This window comes from Typopeltis vanoorti, chromosome 8 (assembly GCF_054136105.1).
Source record: "Typopeltis vanoorti isolate ZY-2024b chromosome 8, IOZ_Tvanoo_1.0, whole genome shotgun sequence".
NCBI lineage: Eukaryota > Metazoa > Arthropoda > Arachnida > Uropygi > Thelyphonidae > Typopeltis > Typopeltis vanoorti.
The window spans coordinates 134,320,160-134,330,770 of NC_143556.1; positions in this window are offsets into that span (position 1 = coordinate 134,320,160).

A 10,611-nucleotide genomic window follows, 5' to 3' on the forward strand; every position below is an offset into this window, starting at 1 on the left:
CCTAGAAGAAGGGTTTTTCCATTCTGCAAATACAGGCAAACCAACTGCTTTTCTTGTTTTGCAGGATTAGACTAACGAACCGGACACATAGCTGTACTTGATGCCATCAACCCAATACTTGATCGAAACTCATCAAGGATCCGAAAACAAGCAACTTTCGTGTGAATAATCTTGTCATGCGACCGTGATTAACCAAGCACCATCGTTACATCAAAGAGGAAAACGAGATTTACGTGTTGATAAGTATATGAAAATATTTAAAGAAGTGCACTTTTGTTAATTGACAACGTGGGTCAGTTACCACGTTAATGCTTTTTATTCTTATATAATATAATAAAAGACTACACGTTATTTTATTTGTTCGAAGTTATCGTTTGAACGCATAAGTTTATACTTCATTTTTCCCTTCCCTGTTAAAATATCGAATAGGTACAGCCTTTTCTTACTTTCTCCTCTCCCTCCGAAAACGAAGCGTTTTTATGAGAACAAAAATGTGTTGAAGTCACAGACAGCATCAGTTTATCAAAGTCAGTTATAAGTGATAATATAGTGAAGTTTATGCACGTTATCAATTATTGATGTTAAAACGAAGACGTCAAATGCCGTTTTTTCCTACAACCAAACATCTAGATACAAATGTGTAGATAGGTTTGGTTGTTCGTTAGAAAATAAGAAATATCAAGATTAATTTTCCTACCTTTTTTAAGTTTTTTTTTTTTTTGTTTTTCATCACACAAGGTTTATAGGGAAATCGTTTTTAAACCAATCAATTTCTCTACTAATCACTTTTCATTGTGACGCACAAAGCAGTTTAAATTTGGACCTTCGCCAGTTCCATTAAACGCGTTATATTTTTGTAATGTTTTCCCTGGGAAGGCTTTTCTGGAAAATCTTCCACGAACAAATATTAATTACATCAATTTCGAAAAGAAACGTAAAAACATAATTAGGAAATGAAACGTTTAAGGAATTTTAAAGCCAAAGGAACGACGCAACTCATTTATAATTAAAAACGAATGCCTTGGGCTGATTTACATTTTTTTTTTTATCTTCATCTCATAAAGCTCTGATTAGATCTGCAGTGAAACATTTTATCGTTCGTCATGTCTCCGATTTAATTCTGCTGCTGTCGAAGCTAACGTAAACTCGATGAAAAAATTAATATTATTGGCAACAGTGGCATTTGCGGTTAATAAATGGATCACGTTCACAATGAGCTCGGTAATTATTATTACCGCTTTTTAAATGTAACCAGAAAAGTATTAGTAAGCGTATAATGTAAAATGTTTACGGACGCAGAATTAATATATTTTAATGCCCACAAATAAATAATCCGATGAAAGTATTTCAGATAAATATCTCTCACCTTCACAGTGAAGCAGTTTAAGCGTATGGTGTCAAGTAAAAAAGAAATCTTTCGTAATGGTAAAAGAGAACAAGCAAGGCGGAGAGTTAAATGGATAACGACTGCAAACGATCTAGAAATCTTTTGGTCCGTTAATGCATAATTTTGGTAATTTTTTTTTTTTACAATTTAAATCTCTTTTTTTTGAATTCTTGAATAATTTCGGTATTGATATGTAGTGGAGAAAAAATAATTTGCATTGAACCCAAATGAAAAGATTCACATATACATTTTACTACCCATTTTAACATGGTTTTTGACGAAGCGGTTGACAAAAGATACGAAAGAAAATACATAATGTTATGTCAAATGCTGTAACTGAAATAAACCCATCAACTCATATTATATTTGAAGAATAAACACAGTATTTCCTTCGGCAAAAAATAATTTGCTAAGCAGGAGAGATTAAAACACATCACTTGAATGATCAAATTTTGGAGAAAGGTTGGGAAGCTTCTGTGAAATCAGCTTTGCTGGAATAGGGAATATCAACCCGATTTTCTAGTCAGTTGCGTTGATTTAAATTTCTGAAGCCGTTTAATATGCATTCTTTTTAAAGAACTAAGTATTCCAAAGTTTCTTAAGATGAGACAGTCTCGCATCTTACATACTTTACTGTTAGCATTGTTCGGTATTTAAAATGCACCCAGGGAGATTTGTGTATTTAAATAGTTATGGGGATTCCACTAGAGATAGTCTTTGTTAACGCTTCCTCTAGAGGCTTGCTTGTTCACTGAAAAAGATTTTTTTTTTTTTTTGTTATCCAAAGATAGGCTTCTTAGTCGTTGCAAGCTTGTAGCAAAGAAAAGAGCAACGAGGTTTGCAGTCTCATTCTCAGCGCTTCCTAAAAACAAAAGCTGTGCCTACTACGTGAAAGGAACATCCTCCAGCCATCACTTTATTCAATAAAAGTCATCACTGTCTAAAGAGGTGAGGGAACTTAGAAGGTGGGGGAAAAAAGAAAATAAAATAGACTATTCCACCGCTCTTTTACATGTAGAGAGCCAATGCAAGTTTCCTAAGGAAAACTAATGACCTCCGGCAGTGACAAGTGCAACAAAACCACTCGTGCAAATACCGTGTCTCGCCATGCACTCCAGCAGAATAAGGAAAGGCACTAGCAAGGTAAACAAATAAACTTCTGGGAACAGAAGAATGGAGGCGAAAAAAAAAAAAAAAGAATACGTCGCGTGCCAGTATCCTGGTTACGAAATGACTGTTGTTAACGTGACTTTGAGGTAATGTATGTTATTCAGCATCTTTCCCAACGAGATGAGGTAAACGTTAAGGGAAACTACGAAGGCGCCTCGAAACAAATTTCCTGTCAGAATGTCACGTCTTACTCTGTTCTTCAATTCCAGCTCGAAAGACAGGGAGTTCTAGAAAAGTACCGTCTAACAGTGGAAATACACAGAGCGACAGGAAATGAGATCCAGAGTCAAAGCAGGTTAAAGTTACTCTGGCGTGTTTTTTTTATTTTCCACTAGGGAGCGCTGTATATCACGAAAGATGAAAGCGGACAATGAAATTGTCTTTTATTTCGTTTATTTCCGAGAACCTCCGGAAGTAATGATGCCAGGCGAACACCTTTTTTGAAGCGACACGTGATTATTCTCCGTGGGTTGTTACAGGTTCACTTATATCTCAATACGATTTATCTCCTGATTAACGTTTGTTTATGAGAGAAGTTCCGTATGTGTTGTAACCACTGCGATATATATGTGTGTGTGTGTGTGTACCGTATATATATATATTTTTTTGCATGTGCTGATACGTCTTTTCTGATGTGAGACATCATTAAATTCAAACACAGCATAATTTGACAAGCTTAGTATTTCTTTCGATGTAGAACAAAATTTTAGCGCTTCAGTCATTTGAAACACTTTATGCACTTTGTAGGTTTCTGTTCTCCTTCACAGGAAAATGAAAAATATATCACGTAAAAAATTCTACATGACATGGATAACTAACATTTTTCAATACTGATCCTTCTTTAATCATGGCAGTGTTTAAACTTCCAGATTTCGTGATCCCCACACCGTCTGTCACAGAGCATCCTATCGTCGTTTTTATGCGTGACATAAAGCAAAATGTTTTCGTCATGAAGTTTTCACTTTAAAGTTTCTGTATAAATTGATTTATATTTTTCTATCCTGTATAATAACTATAATTACTCCCAGGACTGATTAATCATTTTTCTGATTAAAAATATAGTATTAATTCCAAATTAATGATACTCTGAATACAGAATCCAGAAACATTAGAATCTATTTGTATGTAGAAGTCTGTGAATTTTTAAAATGATTTTTAAGATATATTAAGTGGCCCCGCGTCTTATTTGAAAAACTTAGAATTTCCTGAGACTCTTTCAAATTTGTAGGGCACATTGTTTAGGATGTATCTCCTTCCTCCTCCTGACTGTCACACTTAACTGAACTTCTGTGAGTGAGACATCATTTAAAGATGAGTTGGAATGTCTAGTTGTTACAAAGGAGCTAAATGCATATGCTTTTCAACACATTATTAGTTTATAATATCCATACCGCCATCTAAACCTCGAGCGAGAGCCTCCGCAGCTAATTAGACAAGCCCTTTGGTTGAAAAGACTGGGATTCCGATTCCGTCTACGATGTGAGCTATCTTTATCAGGTCTTTTCAATCAAATGGTGAGCTATACGATCTCGTACGTTGGTAGAGGGTTTTTTTGCCGGAAACTCGAGTTTTTCGTTTCTCGGAACAGGCATACCTACCCCGTAAACATAGTTTATTTCAAAGTTGTCTTGCATAACTGAGAAGGAAATTTGTAAAATGTGACTGTTCCGCTCCATCAAAAAAAAAAAAAAAAAAAAAATATATATATATACAGGGTGTTCGGGATAAATTTGACAGTTTCGTAAGGAAAAAGAAAATCTTCTTTGTATCTATTAAATTTAATGAATTGACAAAAAAACATTACAGGCAGAGTTAATTACAATACTATCAACAAGATTTACTCAAAATAACCACCATTAGCATCGATCACAGCTTCAATTCTGCTTCGGAATCTCGAACAAGCTGATGCTACAGTCTCCCTGGGAAGGGCCGCAAAAACTGTTTTAATTTTATCCATTAACTGGGCTTTTGTATTACTGGAAGTGCGATTGGTGTCTTTTTCAACTGCGCCCCATACAAAATAATCCATGGGGTTAAGGTCTGGGGAGTTTGGAGGCCAAACATTTGGACTGGTGAAGTCGTAGAAATTTTCAGACAACCATTTTTGACTTTTCCCAGAGGTGTGGCAAGGGGCCGAATCCTGCTGCCATACATACGGCCTACCATTGGCTACCCTTGTTATCCAGGGCTTGACTACAGTTAGCAACTCCACGAACAAAGCCCGAATTCCAATGCCAGGGTTCTTCAACACCTGTTCCTGCAGATTTGCGAGGAATTCTGCTGTACGAACGCAATCAGATCGTCTGCTAGGGATCTTTCTTCTTGCTACATCCTCGTAGTCACCATTGCAAGTCTCTAGTTCATGCCTGATTGTTTTTACTGTATTCAGGGAGCATTGGGCAGCAGTCGTAATATCCTTATTTTGATGGCGGGCACGAATCATCATGATACAAGTTATTCTCTTCCATGATTCAGGTGGGTTCCAGCTATCCATCCTTTCTGACATCTTGTATATGAATGAAGAAGGGTCCAAACTTTTAAATGAAGAGAAGTGTGTGTTAATACATGTAACTTACGGAAAAATATAATTAATTATAAATATGTCAAATTTATCCCGAACACCCTGTATATACCACACGTCAATGATCAGCATATGTGTATTATGTTCTGCTTTCGAATTGGGAGAAAACTGACACAGAAGCGTACGATGTTGAAAAACTTATTCTTGGAGTCGAGAAAGATTAAAACATTTCGTTTGTTGTTGTTTTTTTTAAGTGAAAAATTGGATTGATATGCGTGTATTTCTTTTGTGTTTGGACATTCATAAGATTGCACATTCCGAATTTCATTTCAAAGTTCAACCTGACAAATGCCATTTCTACTATAGTTAAGTGTTGCACTAGTCGAGTAGTTTAGCTACCATGACATACGTTTCTTCCTATGGTTTATCTTGCGGAACTTTGGCTCAAAGCGCCCCCGACTGTAACTGGAATGCACTATTCAGATGGCCCTCTTTATTCAAATAACTTAATAATGGTTTAAAGGAAAGGATGAAGGACGATACCAACTTTCTAACTGAACTTAGTAGAACGTCTTCCACAACTCATTGAATTAGTTGCTGCACCCAAAGATGAGCAAATGCGTTATTAAATTCCATCACTAAAGACATATTTCGTTTATATATGCACTTGAACTATAACGTTAGGTAGGATGGCATAATTAAGATTTTGATTTTTTTTAAAATTTTTTTACAGAAATTAGAGATTTTACTGCAGCGGGATAGATTCCTTCCGAACTTGAAATTCGGTACTTTAGAATGCTTCGGTATAGTTTCAGACAAAACTGTCAACGTGAGATATGGTCAAAGATTTTTGTTTGTTGGTGATTTAGACGAATATAACGTAATTTTAGCATGACAACAATAGATTTTTCACCCTTGTGCTTGAACAGTTGTAGCTCAGTGGTAAGTTATTTGATACCCCCAAAATTCAAATTTCTCTCAGGTGTTTGCAATTTCCATACCCTTCACTCCCTCTTATAACTCTTTCCTCCAGGTTGGAATTTCAACCACATTTTTGTATAAATGGGAGAAACAGAAAGTGTAACCCTATTGCTGTTCCGTAATCCAAATCCAAATAAGTGATATTTTAATAATAATAATAATAAAGAAACTACCGCTCTGTGTGTAACTAGAATCTGAACCCAGTTAATGATGTGTGCGCATATAATGTTGACTTCATGTATTATAGAAATATTACAGCTCATGCTGCAGCACACATTTTAAGAGGTCTCCAACTAAAAATTAAAATAACAATTATCAAAAAAAAAAAAACGAAATAAGATTTTAAAAAAAAATTGTAAATTATCTTTTGGTAATATTGACTTTTCTAGATAAAAATATTTTCGCTATCACAGTTTGTACATATTTTGAAAATGAATCATTGCTAATTTAAGTTCCATACTTGTACCAAATGTATAAATGATCAGTTCTTTGTACTTCAGTCTTTTCACCTGAAGGTGAGTCCGCTGCTCTCGTACAGAGACGATTGTGGTTTCTCTCCCGGAAACTCGGGTTTTTCATCTCTGCCAATTACCATAAATTCGTCTGCTTTTCTGACAATATACCTTCAATAATTCATAACAATCCCACAATCTTTGATTTTCGCGTTTTATTAACTTTCCAAGTTTAATAAAGTTAAAGTATGTTATGTTATATAACTTTCCAAGTTATATTATGCGTATAATATAACTTGTTAATTAGCAGAGATGAAAAACCGAGTTTCCTGGAGAGAAAACACAGTCGTCTCTGTACCCTTATCTTTTATACATTAGTTAGCTGTTGGTGTCTACTTTCATTATTGCTGCAATGAAGGGGGGTGGGGCGCTTAGAATAATTCCTATAGACGGTGGTTACAAATCGAACTTATGAATGCAACGAAATTATATTATTGTTTATAATAAAATTGTGTTTATTTTCGAGGCTTCGGGCATTTGAAATTCTTTAGAGCATCATCATCAAATTCCTGTCATGTATCCTCAAGGGGTGTACAGGATACGATAGTACTAAATGAAAAATTTACATCATTACTAACTTCCTATCTACAATTTTCCTCCAAATCAGTCTGTTACTTGTCAAGACTCCAATATTATCAGATCTTATATTTCTATCGTCTAAGGCACTTTATACCGTATCAATCCACCTATATCTTGGTCTTCCTCTGGGTCATTTTCCTGCCAACCTGGCAGAGAACACTTGTTTTGCTAATCTTTCCTCGCTCATTCTATTTAAGTGACCATACCACCTGAGATTAGCTCTGCTAACGCATTCCTGGATGTTGACAATGTCGAGTTCTTTCCTAATATCCTCGTTCTTAATATTCTATTGCCATTGATGCCATCTGTTCACGCCTCTAATCTTTCTCAGGACTCTCATATCTGTAGTCTCTAGTCTTTGGTCACGTGTTTTACTTCTGACTCAGCTCTCAGATCCATAAGTTAAAATAGGTTTGAACACTGTCTTGTATACAGCCAATTTAGTGTTCCGACTAATTTCTCTCTTATACCATATGAAAGTATTCAGTTGACTTCCTACCATACCAGCTTTGTTGATTCTGTTGTTTATTTCCATATTTAATTTACCATCTTCACTAAAAATCGTGCCTATGTAGCTGAAATGTTTTACTTGTTCCACAGGTTCTCCGTTCACAATGCAGTTGACATTTTCAACAATTCTGCCTATTTTCATTGTCTTTGTCTTTTTATTGCTGACCTTCGTACCATATCTATCACAACAGTTATTCAATTTAGTCAGGGCATCTTGCAGACTTGTGGCAGATTTATTTAGAAATATAACATCGTCCGCATAAAACAAACAGCTGACATTAACATCTCTAATTTTGATATGTTTAATACCACTTTCCTTCATAATGTGATCCATATAGATAATGAATAACAGAGGGGATAATGTACATCCTTACCTCACATCAGATTTAACATTAAACCATCTTCCTGTACTTCCTTCAATTCTAACTGCTGACTTACAACTGAAATAAAGACGAAGTATTGCTTGATATAATGCCCCACTGACACCATATAACTGTAGCGTATTGAATAGCTTCTCTCTTGGCCCCTTGTCATATGCCTATTCCAAAACTATATGCCAAAACTTAAATACAGATCTTTTTTTATAATCCCATGATTTCTCGACTATTTGTTGTAAAGTGAAGACCTGATCCCGACAGCCTCTATTTGGCCTGAATCCAGCTTGTTTTTCACCAAGCTTTTCTTCCACAATTTGTCTTAACCGTTTTTCAAGTATACTTACTTGAATCTTACCAAGAACACTCAGTAGGGAAATACCTCTGTAAATCTCGCATTTAGTTTCATTTCGCTTTTTATATATGGGTACTATGAGAGCTCTACTCCAATCATCTGGAATTCGTCCCTCTCTCCAGGCTTTCTGAACTATGCAGTACAGCCAGTGTAAGACTTTTATACCACCATACTTCAGGATTTCTGGTTGAATATCATCTGCTCCTACTGCCTTTCCACATTTCAAGCCTTTGATGGCTTGATATATGTGGATATGTATTCCTGACTGTATGCTTGTTGAGTGTATTTTACCAATGTGCTATCACTGCTTGTTTCATTTAGCTAGTTTTCGATGTAATTACTCCACACTTCAAGGATATCTTTTTCTCCTGTTTTGATGTCACCTTTATCATCTCTAACTCCTCTTACAGCACTCATTCCTCCATTTCTAAGCTTCTTCAACAACCTCCAGAAGAACTTTAGAGCATCATCAAATCTAAATCCAGTCTGAAAGCAGAAGTGTACGAGTACAATAAACTTACTCATTCTTGCAACACTAAAGTTGTGTAATACTTAACGTTAGTTTTTTCCATATTTCGATTTGCTTATATCTGATTGTTACTGCCTGTACGATGCTTAGGTCCTGTATTAAAAAAAAAAAACGTTTATTTGGCTGTGCTAGTTAGCAAACAAACAAACAACTATTACGACATAGATGGGTAAATTACCTTTTGGTAATTCGTTTTATACTCGTTTACAATGCTTGCCTAGAAAAGGTGGGCGATTCTTTACAATGATTTTATAGTGGCATGGTTGATATCAAAATTCGCCTGTGAAAAGCGAAACTTTCCACTCTGAAAAATTTACTTCCCTGTCACAAAAATGAGCAAACGTATTTGACCAAAATGGCGCTTCATCTGTATCCCGTGAATATTTATCCGCGAATTTCAGCAGTTTTTATATTAGACGTTAGATTTCTCCTTTCGTCATACGAGCTGGAAATCAGCTGGTCGCACTACAGGAAAGCTATGACATATAATGGACAAATAGTATGAATTGGTGGAATATTGGGACTCGTTGCTACTACGATCAATTAAATCTTTTGCATTATTTTTGTCCTAATTAAGTAATGCACTCGATGGATTGAGTGAGCTAAGCATGCCTACGTTCAGCAGTCTGTGAATATTGTTGCAACAAATATAAATGGTTCAACTGATATTCATAAATGTGAATTTGTTATCAATTCTCGATTTCGACTTTAAAATTAAACGTACTGTTGTGCATTAAAATAACCTTTTCTTTTTTTTTTTTAAAGACAATAGTACAAATGATTTTCTTCGTGAAGAAAAAATGAATGTTTTTTTTTTTTCTTTAGGAACACCTTAGTCCATTAATTAGCGTTTCAGTTTTTCGCGACCATCTTGACGAAATAGGGTCGATATAAACAGAGCAAATAAATACATTTCCGTGTGACTGAACCAAACGCCGAGAAGTAATTTGTTTATTTCGCAGCAAATATTTCTTCCTGCAAAACCGGCCTTTGGGGATCAGCAGCCTGGGATCTCGAGGTTTTACAAAGATGTACTCCATGAATACAACTGCGATTTCTTGAGATTTCCGAGATTTGACAATCCTCGCTACGACAAGGGATAGAAAACCGACAGTGATTTAGTGTTCACTAGACAGGGCGCGAGCTCAACAATAAGGTGGCGAGATTTCGAGACGCGAGGTTACCGGAAGGGTGACCGTAATTCTCAGGAGGTCGATTAGTTTCAGCAAAAGTTTGCCATCACTCATCGCACTTGTTTGCGGTGCCACAAGCGTCCATGTGAGGATCAGAGTTGCTGTCAAAACTTTAAGAACTTAACAGACATCAGACGCATCGCTAGCTGGGGATTTCTTATATATTTTCTTTTCCCAAATACTCTGTCATCGTGCAGTAAAGAAACGTGTCATTTTCTCTTTATTCGGTGCATTCCTTACATTTCATTTCATTATTCTCTATAATCACTAAGTTGGTCGTATTTGTTTGCGTGTGTTCGTGCGCGCATACACGCATGAACAACAAAATTAAGACCTGCAGTTATGAAAGGAGTTCGGTTTTCGATTTCTTTGACTCATCCCATGCCAATTAACTTTTTTTTTTCATTTTTACTCAAAGAAGTATCCATTCGGTTTACGGTTTACTGAAATTACTGTAATCATATTGCAGAAGTGCTCCGCATTTGTGGAATTGAGTACGA